General features: G+C 40.3%; 1 protein-coding gene across 1 annotated transcript in view; it reads right to left on the bottom strand.

Moving 5' to 3' along the window:
- LOC149803970 (integrator complex subunit 13-like) overlaps positions 1-15,359 on the bottom strand; it is a 281,070-nt gene extending 265,711 nt beyond the window's left edge. Inside the window, exon 1 of the mRNA XM_089953810.1 lies at positions 15,297-15,359. The gene's annotated coding sequence lies outside the window, so the exon portion shown is untranslated. The remainder of the gene's footprint in view (positions 1-15,296) is intronic.
- Positions 15,360-17,271: the final 1,912 nt, after the last annotated feature.

The following is a 17,271-nucleotide window of genomic DNA, read 5'->3' as shown; positions in this document are numbered from 1 at the left end:
GATCGATACTGTGGACTTCCACAACCGATACAAATTCTAATTTTTCCTCGGACGCCCTTGCCACATCCAAGACAGGGTTGAGGGCCGTCCTTACATCCCTGTTTTGATGTGCAATTATGTACCCCGCAAAACTCACCGTAGCAGTTTTTACCACATCGTACTTTTGATCCCTGGGGGAGCCATTTGCATTTATTGACAGCAAGTGCCGGATTAACCATTATTATTAACTATTAAATAAACATTTAATTAAATATTAAAAAGTATACTGTATAATGGATAATAATTATTCCGATATTGACCTGTTTGGGCGTGGAACATCTTACTACGAGGAATCCCCGGATGAATTTTTTAAGTCCCCGGAAACGTATCACGATGTGCAAGAATACTACCGAAGGCGTTTGGGTCCATCTTGGAGCATTTCCAGTAAAAAGTCCGCAATGGAACTCCTCACCGTTGCAGACCATCAGTTTCGTGGAGTAATTATCCAGCGTATGGGGAGATTTTACGTGTTTGTGGATAACCCGGACATAGTAGAATTTCAGGGGTGCTCCGCTGTTAATGAGATTATTCCGAAACACCGGTGCAGATATCCTACCATCGACGTGGATTCCAAGACGCCATCGCTGGCTGAGTTGTTGTTGTATTTCCATGAGTTAGTTGATTCCATCAATGATGTTCTAGTTTTTGAAACCAGCGGCGGTTATCACATCATGTTGAAAACGATCCCGGTGGATTTTGAGGAACATCAATCACTGTTGAAGAAAGTTGCCGCGGATAGACCAACATGGAATGTTGATACACAAGCTGGGCTGCATAGCATCAAATTACCCGGAACTAGATCGGTAAAACCAAATAGCGTTGATAAGCGATTAATTTATCCTGTTGGATTCACCAGTACGCTGCTATCTTGTCCAGTCTCTATTCAGCCGTGTTACGAAAAACTCGAGCCTAAACTGGAACCTGAAATCACCGAATGTGATGATCTTACTGCTGAACAAATTCGACAGATCTCTACGTTGTTGTCCGGACAACCCGATCAGATCACCGGGACTACAAATCAAACCAGCAACATGATATCGCTGGGGCGAGTTGCAGGTTCATTTTGCAATATTTGCCAGCGACGTCATGGATACAATGAGATCGGTGGATTCATTGAGGGAAAGGCCATTGACGCATTTGTTTGTGTTTATTCTGATCAGTTTGTGATCGGTTGTTACAGGAGCACACAAAAAAAGATAATAATACAGCGTGATATTGGAACCGCTAGTGACGATAAAACCCTCTACGAAAAGTACTTAAAATCGTATAATTACCATCGCGGAGATCACAGTGGTGAATTTCCCAAGAGAATCCCCGATTACACTTACTGCGAAGCACCTATTCATGAGCGCGGTCGGGGATGTAAAATCATTTTCAACGACGACTATATGGACGGATCTTCTTGCGGGCTGGGAAAATCAGAGGCCGCTTGGAAGTCTATTAGAAGTGATCAGTCTATACTGTGTGTTTCATACAGAAAAACCTTTACCAGAAAGACCACCATCGACTACAATCTCGAATCGTACGAAACGATCCATGGAGATATTATATTCGATACAAAAAAGCATCGCAGGGTTATTTCCAAGATAGAATCGATTGTACGAGTCCGGGGAATTCCTGATGTTCTATTGTTGGATGAGTGGCACGGAATCCTTCGACAGGTAGTCTCATCAAGTCGCGGCAAACAAATTTGGGGAACACTGACATGGTTGATTTCATCTGCGAAACGGGTAATTGTGCTGGACGCAGATGCTAACAATGACGATCTAGAATTATTCAGAAAGTACTTAAATCGCCGGGACATGAAATTCATCATCAACGGATATCAGCCCGATCATGGTAAAAAATTCATTGTGGAACAGTCTCACAGAGACAACTACAATAAACTGTTAGATACGTTACAACGAGGAAATCGTGTGGTTGTATTCACACACAATAAACGACGCGGAAATTATTCTGTAGAAACACTTGCTAGATTGTTACAGCACTTAGGATACCGCGTGAAATACTATCACGCCGATACCAACTCGACTGGAAAACAGCAGGACTTTGATAACATTTCAACGGCATTTGAGCACGTTGATGTAGTGATTTACAATCATACCGTTGAGGCCGGGGTATCCATTGTGGACCCGCGATTCAAGTACATGACGGTGTTTTCTGAAGAATTGGGTTCTGTAGAGGCGACCAAACAAGCTATCCATCGTTTCAGAAATATATCTGAAATACATTATTCTGCAACACGACGACGACGAACAGAGCTTCCATTGACCCGCGATGATATTATTTCCACAATCGAATCACATGAACGGAATTTGTCGTCGACGGAGTTGCTGTTTAGAACCCCGAATCGCTGTGACGTACATACCGGTTACGGATACATGTTTATTAGTACAATTATTGACGAAAACAACTCAAAACGCTATTTCACGGGCAGACTCGTTGAAATGATGAAACGAACCGGTTATTCAGTTGAATGGGAATTACCCGATGAATACGAAACATGGAAGGAAAAAAAACAACGGAAGCAGAAACGAGTCAGCGACGCGGTAATCGATGACGATCCACACGTAGATGAATTTTTAAAATCTTCCATCGGAGAGAGAATTGCTGCGGTTAATAGTGAGACTACAAGTGATAAATACCACCAATACGACCCCGAACAGCGGCTAGAGCCATACGAGAAGGCGTTGACGTATCTCAATTACGTGTTTCAAACCGATGTAAGAAAACTAGATAACTACCAGATAGAACATCTGAATAAAAACGTTTCGCGGCTACAGCGATATCAGCGTGTTGTAGTTGACGAACACAATAACGGTAGCGCTGTAGCAACGACGCCGTGTCGATCCGATAAAATCAATCCCCGGCAACAACTTGAAATCGTTAGAAACGTTCTTGGCGCGTTAAATATCCCCGATGTAGTTCCGGATCGACTGGATGTGAAAAGTGTTCCTGTGAGTCGTGCCGAGTTAATCAATAGCATCTCTGAGATGCTGGCGCAACCAGACCGACTTGACAAGTATAATACACTATTGAAACATTTTTGCGAGATATTCCCGGATATGAGGTTCAGAAGGGGTAATTTGACGCTAAAAAATATCATTGAAAAAATCAAATCGATCTACAAGGGGTTCGGCGGGCGATTACAATCGGACGACACTAAACACTCAGGTCGATCCGACTACGTGCTATATTATCCTGAGTGGCCCGAATCTGATTTTGTAAATGATCCAGCGTGGATCAACGAGACCATCGATGATGTTGGATTCGCTGGAGGGGATGTTACCGCGACGGACGAACACACCAGCGCGTTACGATTCCATGTGTGGTCGGTTAATGGATGGTTTTCTCGATGCTGGTCAGAGTAATGGAGGAAGTGTCAGTGTAATTTTTTATAGGAATTTTGACACTTCCGCCACGCTCGATGCTGGTCAGAGTAATGGAGGAAGTGTCAGTGTAATTTTTTATAGGAATTTTGACACTTCCGCCACGCTCGATGCTGGTCAGAGTAATGGAGGAAGTGTCAGTGTAATTTTTTATAGGAATTTTGACACTTCCGCCATCGATGGAGGCTTCCACGACCACGGCAGTGTTTCCAAAATCACCCCGTGATGCGATTGGTTTTCCCGATAATGGAGGAAGTGTCAGTGTAATTTTTATATAGTAATTATGACACTTCCGCCATCGATGGAGGCTTCCACGACACTGTTAATCGCGTTTTCTGGTCGGGTGTTAAATTTTCCATCACGTCGGAAATTATCTCCTCGGTGGTACAATTTTCATCAAATTGTTTTTTATCACCGCGAATTACAACCCAATAATCCCCCGCTGGTGACTTAAAAAACGGCTTCCGTGACGTACTGACATGAAAGTGATTATTTGTGTCGTTGATACAACTGAATCGTAGAATTGTTCGTTGAGTTAAATTGACAGCAACCGTGGGTATTTTGGGGTTGAGGCCATATTTTGTTTTATTTTCTCCGGACTCAAGTAAATCATTGACCTGCAGCCGATATTTTTCTGGAAGATTATTAATTGCGTTATTGAATAGAGTATCAACGTCATCGAACCAAGCCCGCTTTTCCCCGCCGATATCACCGCGCAACACGATCCATAAGATTCCATCTCGGGCCTGAAAGAAGGGTCGTTGAATTGTGTCCGGGCTGAGGTTAAACCACTTACACGTCTCCGCGGTGGAATCAAATTCGATGATCTTTTTCTCGCTGAGATTCAAACAGATAGTATTGACTCTAGTGTCCTCGTAAAATTGTTTCCTCGGAGAGATTATTCTGGTTTTGTCGTACCGAAATAGTGGTAATTTCGGTGGTGCTACCGCGGTAACCTCGTCAAGGAAATAACTAGCTTGTCTGGAAAAATTTTCAGCACAACTGTTCATCCAGGATCGTCCAAACCCCATACTACCTGATATCATTTTAATATTTAATTAAATAACAGCTATAATTATAATGTCACTGTTGGAATATCACCCGGTGAAATTCGACAGCGTCATCAGCGATTATAAAAAGTCCTGCCCGAGGATGCCAATCAGTGTAAAATTCAAGAACGGAAGATTTCATGCGGTTCAGAAATCCCCCAGCGGAGATAAATACGATTGTATGGTATTTGAAAGTCGTTCAGCGAAAGCTCGGTTATGTCTCCGCGACAAATATTACCAGAGAACGTATGAAAAAATGTTCCCAAACCATGACGTTAAACGATTTGATACAGTATGGGTACTTACCGAACGAAACTCCGCGTTGGTGGTTTAGTCGCCATCTTGAAGCGCCTTGTCCATGCGGTTCACAAACTTAATATCCTTGCGAGATACCACACCGGGAATTTCATCGATTACAAATTTATCCTCACGAGGTTTATCCTCGCGAGGTTTTTTCTTTTTTCTGCTGTCAGTGGTTGCGACTGGCTCGTTGGTGGTGGCCATCTCGGTGATTCGCTGAATCAGTAGCGCATTATCGCGTTGTGCTACATCCAATTCCTTCCGGACATTTCCAAGTTCATGCTGAAGTCCACCAATGGTGCGTCGCGTATCATCGTGGCGCCGTTGTGCATCATCATGGCGTCGCTGCATATCATCATGGCGCTGTTGTAAATCGTCATAACGCCGTTGTAAATAATCATAACGCCGTTGTATACGATTATAATCGGCTGTGCTATTTTGTTGTATTGACACGTGTTTGAGTTGCTGTTGCAATGATTTATTCTCGTTGGACAAATTGTTTAGTTGCCATTGTAGTTCTTGGATGGTTTGTTTATCCTTTATAGTATCTATGACCGGTTCAACATCATCGATAATTTGATCAATTTCGAGATCCATCATTCTGATATCGTTGTCAGGCTCATTTTTCCAAATTTTGTAGATACGCTGGTAACTGATTTTGTATCGATCTGCTATTTCTGATATAGGTATTTTCCCACGGAGTCTTATTATTTCGTTGGTATCCTCGTCGGTTAAAACACGCCGATGTGGCATTATTTAATGAAAAATTTTTTTATAAACAACAACAATAACAACAATAACAACAATGCCCCATTGCAATTGTGGAATGACAGAGTAAAAAAAATCGATTTTGTTTTGCAAAACTGACCCAATAATATTTGTTGGTAAATTTACTGCCACACATGACAGAGTAATGGAGGAAGTGTCAGTGTAATTTTTTATAGGAATTTTGACACTTCCGCCACGCTCGATGCTGGTCAGAGTAATGGAGGAAGTGTCAGTGTAATTTTTTATAGGAATTATGACACGTTCCCCACGCTCGATGCTGGTCAGAGTAAAAAAATCGATTTTGTTTTGCAAAACTGACTCAATAATATTTGTATGGTAAAACTTACTCACTGGCAATGCCACATGTATGGTCAACCCTGCGCAATTGTGGTATTGTTTCACTGACAGTAAAAAAACCACAATTTTTTTTAGTAAAAAATATCGATTTGCCCTATGAAACTGACATCGATGTGGCGGAAGTATCCTGAAAACAACCGTGGAAGACTTATTCCGTCGTGGAAATGGCTCTATCATCGATGGAGGAAGTGTCATAATTCCTATAAAAAATTACACTGACACTTCCTCCATGCTGGTGATTTTGTAAACGCCAATCATTTACTAGGGTGCGTTTCACTGAAATTGTAATACCGTCAGCGTGCTTGTTAATTTACCAACACCAGGATGGCCTTAGATTGCCAGGGACTCCGATGCCCATGTAATTGTTCGGAATATCCCACATGTCAGATCTGTGATCACCCTATATGCCCGCGCCATTACGACGGCACAAAAAAATGGCGGAGGTGTTTATTTATACTGCGATTGCAGCATAAATCAGGAAGCATGTTAATGGGGAAGGATGATGATTTACAAGTAAATTACCTATCGCGGCGATGAGTTACAAAAAAAATATCGCGGCAATAATTTACAATTAATTTTTTTCTCTGCGGTAAAAATATATCAGTTGTTTTTTATTGTTGTTGTTATTGGACCCTAAGTAGTTACTTCTGATAGTAACCTTGCAATAACAACAACAATAAAAAACAACTGATATATTTTTACCGCAGAGAAAAAAATTAATTGTAAATTATTGCCGCGATAAATATTTTTTTGTAACTCATCGCCGCGATAGGTAATTTACTTGTAAATCATCATCCTTCCCCATTAACATGCTTCCTGATTTATGCTGCAATCGCAGTATAAATAAACACCTCCGCCATTTTTTTGTGCCGTCGTAATGGCGCGGGCATATAGGGTGATCACAGATCTGACATGTGGGATATTCCGAACAATTACATGGGCATCGGAGTCCCTGGCAATCTAAGGCCATCCTGGTGTTGGTAAATTAACAAGCACGCTGACGGTATTACAATTTCAGTGAAACGCACCCTAGTAAATGATTGGCGTTTACAAAATCACCAGCATGGAGGAAGTGTCAGTGTAATTTTTTATAGGAATTATGACACTTCCTCCATCGATGATAGAGCCATTTCCACGCCGGAATAAGTCTTCCACGGTTGTTTTCAGGATACTTCCGCCACATCGATGTCAGTTTCATAGGGCAAATCGATATTTTTTACTAAAAAAAATTGTGGTTTTTTTACTGTCAGTGAAACAATACCACAATTGCGCAGGGTTGACCATACATGTGGCATTGCCAGTGAGTAAGTTTTACCATACAAATATTATTGAGTCAGTTTTGCAAAACAAAATCGATTTTTTTACTCTGACCAGCATCGAGCGTGGGGAACGTGTCATAATTCCTATAAAAAATTACACTGACACTTCCTCCATTACTCTGACCAGCATCGAGCGTGGCGGAAGTGTCAAAATTCCTATAAAAAATTACACTGACACTTCCTCCATTACTCTGTCATGTGTGGCAGTAAATTTACCAACAAATATTATTGGGTCAGTTTTGCAAAACAAAATCGATTTTTTTTACTCTGTCATTCCACAATTGCAATGGGGCATTGTTGTTATTGTTGTTATTGTTGTTGTTTATAAAAAAAATTTTCATTAAATAATGCCACATCGGCGTGTTTTAACCGACGAGGATACCAACGAAATAATAAGACTCCGTGGGAAAATACCTATATCAGAAATAGCAGATCGATACAAAATCAGTTACCAGCGTATCTACAAAATTTGGAAAAATGAGCCTGACAACGATATCAGAATGATGGATCTCGAAATTGATCAAATTATCGATGATGTTGAACCGGTCATAGATACTATAAAGGATAAACAAACCATCCAAGAACTACAATGGCAACTAAACAATTTGTCCAACGAGAATAAATCATTGCAACAGCAACTCAAACACGTGTCAATACAACAAAATAGCACAGCCGATTATAATCGTATACAACGGCGTTATGATTATTTACAACGGCGTTATGACGATTTACAACAGCGCCATGATGATATGCAGCGACGCCATGATGATGCACAACGGCGCCACGATGATACGCGACGCACCATTGGTGGACTTCAGCATGAACTTGGAAATGTCCGGAAGGAATTGGATGTAGCACAACGCGATAATGCGCTACTGATTCAGCGAATCACCGAGATGGCCACCACCAACGAGCCAGTCGCAACCACTGACAGCAGAAAAAAGAAAAAACCTCGCGAGGATAAACCTCGTGAGGATAAATTTGTAATCGATGAAATTCCCGGTGTGGTATCTCGCAAGGATATTAAGTTTGTGAACCGCATGGACAAGGCGCTTCAAGATGGCGACTAAACCACCAACGCGGAGTTTCGTTCGGTAAGTACCCATACTGTATCAAATCGTTTAACGTCATGGTTTGGGAACATTTTTTCATACGTTCTCTGGTAATATTTGTCGCGGAGACATAACCGAGCTTTCGCTGAACGACTTTCAAATACCATACAATCGTATTTATCTCCGCTGGGGGATTTCTGAACCGCATGAAATCTTCCGTTCTTGAATTTTACACTGATTGGCATCCTCGGGCAGGACTTTTTATAATCGCTGATGACGCTGTCGAATTTCACCGGGTGATATTCCAACAGTGACATTATAATTATAGCTGTTATTTAATTAAATATTAAAATGATATCAGGTAGTATGGGGTTTGGACGATCCTGGATGAACAGTTGTGCTGAAAATTTTTCCAGACAAGCTAGTTATTTCCTTGACGAGGTTACCGCGGTAGCACCACCGAAATTACCACTATTTCGGTACGACAAAACCAGAATAATCTCTCCGAGGAAACAATTTTACGAGGACACTAGAGTCAATACTATCTGTTTGAATCTCAGCGAGAAAAAGATCATCGAATTTGATTCCACCGCGGAGACGTGTAAGTGGTTTAACCTCAGCCCGGACACAATTCAACGACCCTTCTTTCAGGCCCGAGATGGAATCTTATGGATCGTGTTGCGCGGTGATATCGGCGGGGAAAAGCGGGCTTGGTTCGATGACGTTGATACTCTATTCAATAACGCAATTAATAATCTTCCAGAAAAATATCGGCTGCAGGTCAATGATTTACTTGAGTCCGGAGAAAATAAAACAAAATATGGCCTCAACCCCAAAATACCCACGGTTGCTGTCAATTTAACTCAACGAACAATTCTACGATTCAGTTGTATCAACGACACAAATAATCACTTTCATGTCAGTACGTCACGGAAGCCGTTTTTTAAGTCACCAGCGGGGGATTATTGGGTTGTAATTCGCGGTGATAAAAAACAATTTGATGAAAATTGTACCACCGAGGAGATAATTTCCGACGTGATGGAAAATTTAACACCCGACCAGAAAACGCGATTAACAGTGTCGTGGAAGCCTCCATCGATGGCGGAAGTGTCATAATTACTATATAAAAATTACACTGACACTTCCTCCATTATCGGGAAAACCAATCGCATCACGGGGTGATTTTGGAAACACTGCCGTGGTCGTGGAAGCCTCCATCGATGGCGGAAGTGTCAAAATTCCTATAAAAAATTACACTGACACTTCCTCCATTACTCTGACCAGCATCGAGCGTGGCGGAAGTGTCAAAATTCCTATAAAAAATTACACTGACACTTCCTCCATTACTCTGACCAGCATCGAGCGTGGCGGAAGTGTCAAAATTCCTATAAAAAATTACACTGACACTTCCTCCATTACTCTGACCAGCATCGAGAAAACCATCCATTAACCGACCACACATGGAATCGTAACGCGCTGGTGTGTTCGTCCGTCGCGGTAACATCCCCTCCAGCGAATCCAACATCATCGATGGTCTCGTTGATCCACGCTGGATCATTTACAAAATCAGATTCGGGCCACTCAGGATAATATAGCACGTAGTCGGATCGACCTGAGTGTTTAGTGTCGTCCGATTGTAATCGCCCGCCGAACCCCTTGTAGATCGATTTGATTTTTTCAATGATATTTTTTAGCGTCAAATTACCCCTTCTGAACCTCATATCCGGGAATATCTCGCAAAAATGTTTCAATAGTGTATTATACTTGTCAAGTCGGTCTGGTTGCGCCAGCATCTCAGAGATGCTATTGATTAACTCGGCACGACTCACAGGAACACTTTTCACATCCAGTCGATCCGGAACTACATCGGGGATATTTAACGCGCCAAGAACGTTTCTAACGATTTCAAGTTGTTGCCGGGGATTGATTTTATCGGATCGACACGGCGTCGTTGCTACAGCGCTACCGTTATTGTGTTCGTCAACTACAACACGCTGATATCGCTGTAGCCGCGAAACGTTTTTATTCAGATGTTCTATCTGGTAGTTATCTAGTTTTCTTACATCGGTTTGAAACACGTAATTGAGATACGTCAACGCCTTCTCGTATGGCTCTAGCCGCTGTTCGGGGTCGTATTGGTGGTATTTATCACTTGTAGTCTCACTATTAACCGCAGCAATTCTCTCTCCGATGGAAGATTTTAAAAATTCATCTACGTGTGGATCGTCATCGATTACCGCGTCGCTGACTCGTTTCTGCTTCCGTTGTTTTTTTTCCTTCCATGTTTCGTATTCATCGGGTAATTCCCATTCAACTGAATAACCGGTTCGTTTCATCATTTCAACGAGTCTGCCCGTGAAATAGCGTTTTGAGTTGTTTTCGTAAATAATTGTACTAATAAACATGTATCCGTAACCGGTATGTACGTCACAGCGATTCGGGGTTCTAAACAGCAACTCCGTCGACGACAAATTCCGTTCATGTGATTCGATTGTGGAAATAATATCATCGCGGGTCAATGGAAGCTCTGTTCGTCGTCGTCGTGTTGCAGAATAATGTATTTCAGATATATTTCTGAAACGATGGATAGCTTGTTTGGTCGCCTCTACAGAACCCAATTCTTCAGAAAACACCGTCATGTACTTGAATCGCGGGTCCACAATGGATACCCCGGCCTCAACGGTATGATTGTAAATCACTACATCAACGTGCTCAAATGCCGTTGAAATGTTATCAAAGTCCTGCTGTTTTCCAGTCGAGTTGGTATCGGCGTGATAGTATTTCACGCGGTATCCTAAGTGCTGTAACAATCTAGCAAGTGTTTCTACAGAATAATTTCCGCGTCGTTTATTGTGTGTGAATACAACCACACGATTTCCTCGTTGTAACGTATCTAACAGTTTATTGTAGTTGTCTCTGTGAGACTGTTCCACAATGAATTTTTTACCATGATCGGGCTGATATCCGTTGATGATGAATTTCATGTCCCGGCGATTTAAGTACTTTCTGAATAATTCTAGATCGTCATTGTTAGCATCTGCGTCCAGCACAATTACCCGTTTCGCAGATGAAATCAACCATGTCAGTGTTCCCCAAATTTGTTTGCCGCGACTTGATGAGACTACCTGTCGAAGGATTCCGTGCCACTCATCCAACAATAGAACATCAGGAATTCCCCGGACTCGTACAATCGATTCTATCTTGGAAATAACCCTGCGATGCTTTTTTTGTATCGACTATCATATCTCATGGATCGTTTCGTACGATTCGAGATTGTAGTCGATGGTGGTCTTTCTGGTAAAGGTTTTTCTGTATGAAACACACAGTATAGACTGATCACTTCTAATAGACTTCCAAGCGGCCTCTGATTTTCCCAGCCCGCAAGAAGATCCGTCCATATAGTCGTCGTTGAAAATGATTTTACATCCCCGACCGCGCTCATGAATAGGTGCTTCGCAGTAAGTGTAATCGGGGATTCTCTTGGGAAATTCACCACTGTGATCTCCGCGATGGTAATTATACGATTTTAAGTACTTTTCGTAGAGGGTTTTATCGTCACTAGCGGTTCCAATATCACGCTGTATTATTATCTTTTTTTGTGTGCTCCTGTAACAACCGATCACAAACTGATCAGAATAAACACAAACAAATGCGTCAATGGCCTTTCCCTCAATGAATCCACCGATCTCATTGTATCCATGACGTCGCTGGCAAATATTGCAAAATGAACCTGCAACTCGCCCCAGCGATATCATGTTGCTGGTTTGATTTGTAGTCCCGGTGATCTGATCGGGTTGTCCGGACAACAACGTAGAGATCTGTCGAATTTGTTCAGCAGTAAGATCATCACATTCGGTGATTTCAGGTTCCAGTTTAGGCTCGAGTTTTTCGTAACACGGCTGAATAGAGACTGGACAAGATAGCAGCGTACTGGTGAATCCAACAGGATAAATTAATCGCTTATCAACGCTATTTGGTTTTACCGATCTAGTTCCGGGTAATTTGATGCTATGCAGCCCAGCTTGTGTATCAACATTCCATGTTGGTCTATCCGCGGCAACTTTCTTCAACAGTGATTGATGTTCCTCAAAATCCACCGGGATCGTTTTCAACATGATGTGATAACCGCCGCTGGTTTCAAAAACTAGAACATCATTGATGGAATCAACTAACTCATGGAAATACAACAACAACTCAGCCAGCGATGGCGTCTTGGAATCCACGTCGATGGTAGGATATCTGCACCGGTGTTTCGGAATAATCTCATTAACAGCGGAGCACCCCTGAAATTCTACTATGTCCGGGTTATCCACAAACACGTAAAATCTCCCCATACGCTGGATAATTACTCCACGAAACTGATGGTCTGCAACGGTGAGGAGTTCCATTGCGGACTTTTTACTGGAAATGCTCCAAGATGGACCCAAACGCCTTCGGTAGTATTCTTGCACATCGTGATACGTTTCCGGGGACTTAAAAAATTCATCCGGGGATTCCTCGTAGTAAGATGTTCCACGCCCAAACAGGTCAATATCGGAATAATTATTATCCATTATACAGTATACTTTTTAATATTTAATTAAATGTTTATTTAATAGTTAATAATAATGGTTAATCCGGCACTTGCTGTCAATAAATGCAAATGGCTCCCCCAGGGATCAAAAGTACGATGTGGTAAAAACTGCTACGGTGAGTTTTGCGGGGTACATAATTGCACATCAAAACAGGGATGTAAGGACGGCCCTCAACCCTGTCTTGGATGTGGCAAGGGCGTCCGAGGAAAAATTAGAATTTGTATCGGTTGTGGAAGTCCACAGTATCGATCGGCAATAGAATATCTCCGACGAAAGAATAAACCAGTACCAACCCCAGAAGAGTTTTTAAAATCAACGATGGGGAAAGTGTCAAAATTCCTATAAAAATAAGTACTGACACTTTCCCCATACACATTGGTTGTGTGTGTCCGTCGCGGTAACATTCTCCAGCAGGGGGGGCAATGACATCGACGCGGTCGTCGCTGTGTTTACCGGACGCTGACGACACTGGGATCGACGCGCAGAAAGTGTATTAAACCAGATGACGTCACCGTCGTGTAGGATGGACCGTCGTCGTTTTTTTTTTACAGGGCGCTGACGACACCGGATCCGCTGAGTGCAGAAAGTATTAATTAAGCAAAATAACGATTGGACGACCCACCGACGACGACGTCGTTTTTTTTTTACCGGGCGCTGACGACACCGGATCCGCTGAGTGCAGAAAGTATTAATAAAGCAAAATAACGATTGGACAAAATGTCGGATTCGCCCCCCCCCCCCCCCCGCTGCTTCCTGTGGGATACATAAAATTGTATTTTGTAGCTGACCTTGTCCAAATTCAAGTTCATTGTCTACAAAACTATAATCATTGTTTTATTTTACTCTGTAACCCCATCGCTCCCGTGACCTATATGGTTAGAACGTCTGCTTCGGATGTGGGAGGTCGCGAGTTTGAACCCCAACTGAGTTATACCAAAGACTTGTACAAATGGCACTAGCAGCTGCCTTGCTTGGCAATCAGCATTAAAAGGTTAGTGTTAGGACTGGTCTACCTGGTGTCAGGATACTGTGGCTGGAAGAAACATGCTGCTACATGTCTGCGACATGATTCCCCAGCACTAGACATCATTATAAACTGCCACACTTGCATACATTGTAGCGATATGACTGAAATTTGCTTAAAGGTACACATACACTGTAAACAACTAATACACAGCTAATATTTTCTCTATGAGCATGGGTTTAATATTAGAATCATTATCAATGGAAGTAAATGTTTATCTTGGTCTGAGTCAAGGACATTGTTTACCATGTTCTTTATAATAATTTTAATAGCGGACTTTGTCTGGGTTCTAATGGAAATGGACTTTTGTCCTAAATCATGGTCTTAAGTTGTGTCTTAGTTTTTAAAAAAATATATAACCATGATAATTCAGATTATTCATTCATGCTATAAGTGTTTACGAAGAATCATTCATTCTGTTCAATGTCTGTTTTGGAATTTATTTATTCAAATTATTTATGCTCTAGAAATACAAAGTCACTTTAACGTTCTTGGAAAGAGACATTAACAGGCAATTATAGTGAATTCAAACAAGGAAACCATGGTTTATACTACTTTGATTCTACAAAAGACTTGGCACATCTTAACAATTCAGGCCATTGGTACATTACTGACTACCGGTCACTACACGCATATCAGCTTTGAAAATTATTTGGAATACCACTAAAGTTTATTCAGAACTTTATTCATTAGGACTTGTTACAAATTATAAGATAATCTGGGATTTAATTCACAATACCGCTTGTTCTTTTTGTTTTCAATTTGTATTAAGGGAAAATAAATTATTAGTTGAGTTTTACAAAGCTTATCGCTTCTCACTCTTTTCTATTACTTAGTGAAGACCATAGAGTTATATATATATATATATATATATATATATATATATATATATATATATATATATATATATATATTACACAGGTCAGAGACTTTTTATTTCATACTCTGAGATTCGAACCCATTATTTGTATTTAATACTAATTTAGCCTAGAAAAATTGTCATTAATTCGCCTGTAGAATCCAGGGATAGCATTCTCTCTCCCTCTCTCTCTCTCTCTCTCTCTCTCTCTCTCTCTCTCTCTATATATATATATATATATATATATTGTAAGCAATGTTACGATATTAAATATCAAAGATAATGCTTGGCTAATGTAAACAGACTGTATCGAGATTTAAATCCAAAAAGAAGTTACAAGTTTGTTTCAATACAAATATTGATCCTTTATAGCTGCACCGTGTATTGGGCACGTGTCCTTGTCGAGATCTGTGCCCGAAGTGTTTACTTGACCGAATTATATGCAGGCTTTTGGCAAGGTAGTAAATATTTGACTTCAGACATCATAACCTGAGCACATCCCAACTTCACAAAATAAACAAACAGCTAAAAAAAAAGCCTTGCATTCGATCCTTAATTTTTTGCACCTGCTCAAGCATACAGCAGGTTTCCTCACGTGTCACCCATGACAGTGGAAGTGGTTCATTTCAGGCTGTCGCCTTCGCTTCAGCCCCGTGATATCAATAAGTAGGACAACGTGTCAAGGGAAAACGCCGAAGACAACGAATATGCACATGCTCTCAAACACGTGAGCGATAATTATGCAGAAAAAAACACAACAAAAACAGTCAACAAATCAACCTCCTTATTTATACGGTTAATCTGATGTAAATAGACCCAAGGCTGAAACACAAAATTTGATGACGTTGCAAATATCGCTCTTCTGTAGGAACTACATAAAGCACATTTCAACGTATGTCTCTCTTTTACACGATAATTAAGGGAAAATTTTTTAATGGACATTTTGAGCACCATGTTGACATTTTGTGATACGTGTAAAACAAACAATGCATGGATGTTTATAACAGGTTGGTTTGTCAGAAATCAAGGCAAGTGGAGTGTTTAGGCGTAACGCTCTGAATAATACAAATTATGTCAAATTAATAAAACAATTTTAAAAAAGTAAATCACAGAAGACCCAAGAAAAACTGCTCTGTTAAGAATGTGTGAAATTCCTCACATTAGATATCGAATAAATTTTAGCCACCTCATGTCTAAGAATTATCAAAAAGCGGCAAGACAAATACATTTGTTGCAACGTCTCAACACTGTCATGATCGACAGATGCTGTATTAGTCAACCTTTATCTATTGAACATTTTGTGTCACTTCTGAAGCAAGTAAAAATATTTTGATAAAACGGAGAAAGTACGGTCGAATGCCCTAAAGTTATTCATGCTTAATGTGAATAACTTACATAATCTTCTGTTTAAAAGAGCAAATCTTCCTCATTTGCGTATTAGTAGATTATCATACATTGCAATTGAAATATACAAAATACTTCACCCACCCCAGTACTTAATTAATTTAATAAAGTTCCTAAAATTAAATCATAATCAAAGACCCTCAAAATTTGGCAAGAATTTTTAAGGGTAAAAATCTAAAGTAGGTTATCTTAAAAAAAAAGTCTACAACAACGAATAGCTTAAAACAATTCCTGGTTTAAAAAGATTCAGCAGAGTGATTCGGACGCGGTCTTGGCTTAATGCGCCTAGTGTCGTTTATTTCTTTTATTTATCATGTTTTAATTTTTTATTTTTTTATCGGCCAGTGCCTAATCAAATTTGACATGACCAACATGTTGTACTGAGTTTCTTTGGTTAAAATAGCTCTTACTAATTGCTGATCTTCATTCTTTTATTTTGTGATTTTACATTTAAACTTATCTCCTTTATTTCCCGCTATCTTAATTAATACGTATGGCCTTTGTGCATGCATTAAAATGAAAATAATAAAAATAAAAAACTTGTATTACTTCGTATCAAACCTGTCCAATGTATGCATTCTGTGATATATACTACGTACACCCGTTTTATACAAAGTATATATGCATGCTGTACATTCTTTGGTCTCTTGAACCGCTTTCCTATTAACATTTAACTTTTTTATATTAAACATGCAATTCTATATGAGTACTTGTTCATCAAGAGCTAGTGTCCTTTATGTTAACCAGATCATCGACGTTAAATAATGCTTCGTGTATTTTGCTGAGTGTTTTTATATCATTCATACAATCATGTGTTATATCTCGTGGGTTGACACTTTATGATTGCTGTTATTTGGGCTTGAACTTGGAATAGGCTATTTCTTGAGATATTTCACGCAATAACTTTAAATTCCAAATTGTTGCGCTCTTTCTCGAGAAATTTCATAGTCGTTTGCACTCAAGTGGAATAGGCCATTTCTTGAGAAATTACACGCAGTAACTTGGAATTCTACATTTTTCCAGATGTGTAATTAGTCAGTGTGTAGTTGTATGTGGTCTGTACATTGAAATTACATTCAGTATAAGAATACACACTCTTTACAAAGTAAGTACTACTCTGCTATGTAATTATTTCAT

This window comes from Sinohyriopsis cumingii, chromosome 3 (genome assembly GCF_028554795.1).
Source record: "Sinohyriopsis cumingii isolate HCF-2022 chromosome 3, ASM2855479v2, whole genome shotgun sequence".
NCBI classification, from domain to species: domain Eukaryota; kingdom Metazoa; phylum Mollusca; class Bivalvia; order Unionida; family Unionidae; genus Sinohyriopsis; species Sinohyriopsis cumingii.
The sequence above is the reverse complement of the archived record's forward strand: the minus strand, read 5'-3'. Positions and strand labels throughout refer to the sequence as shown.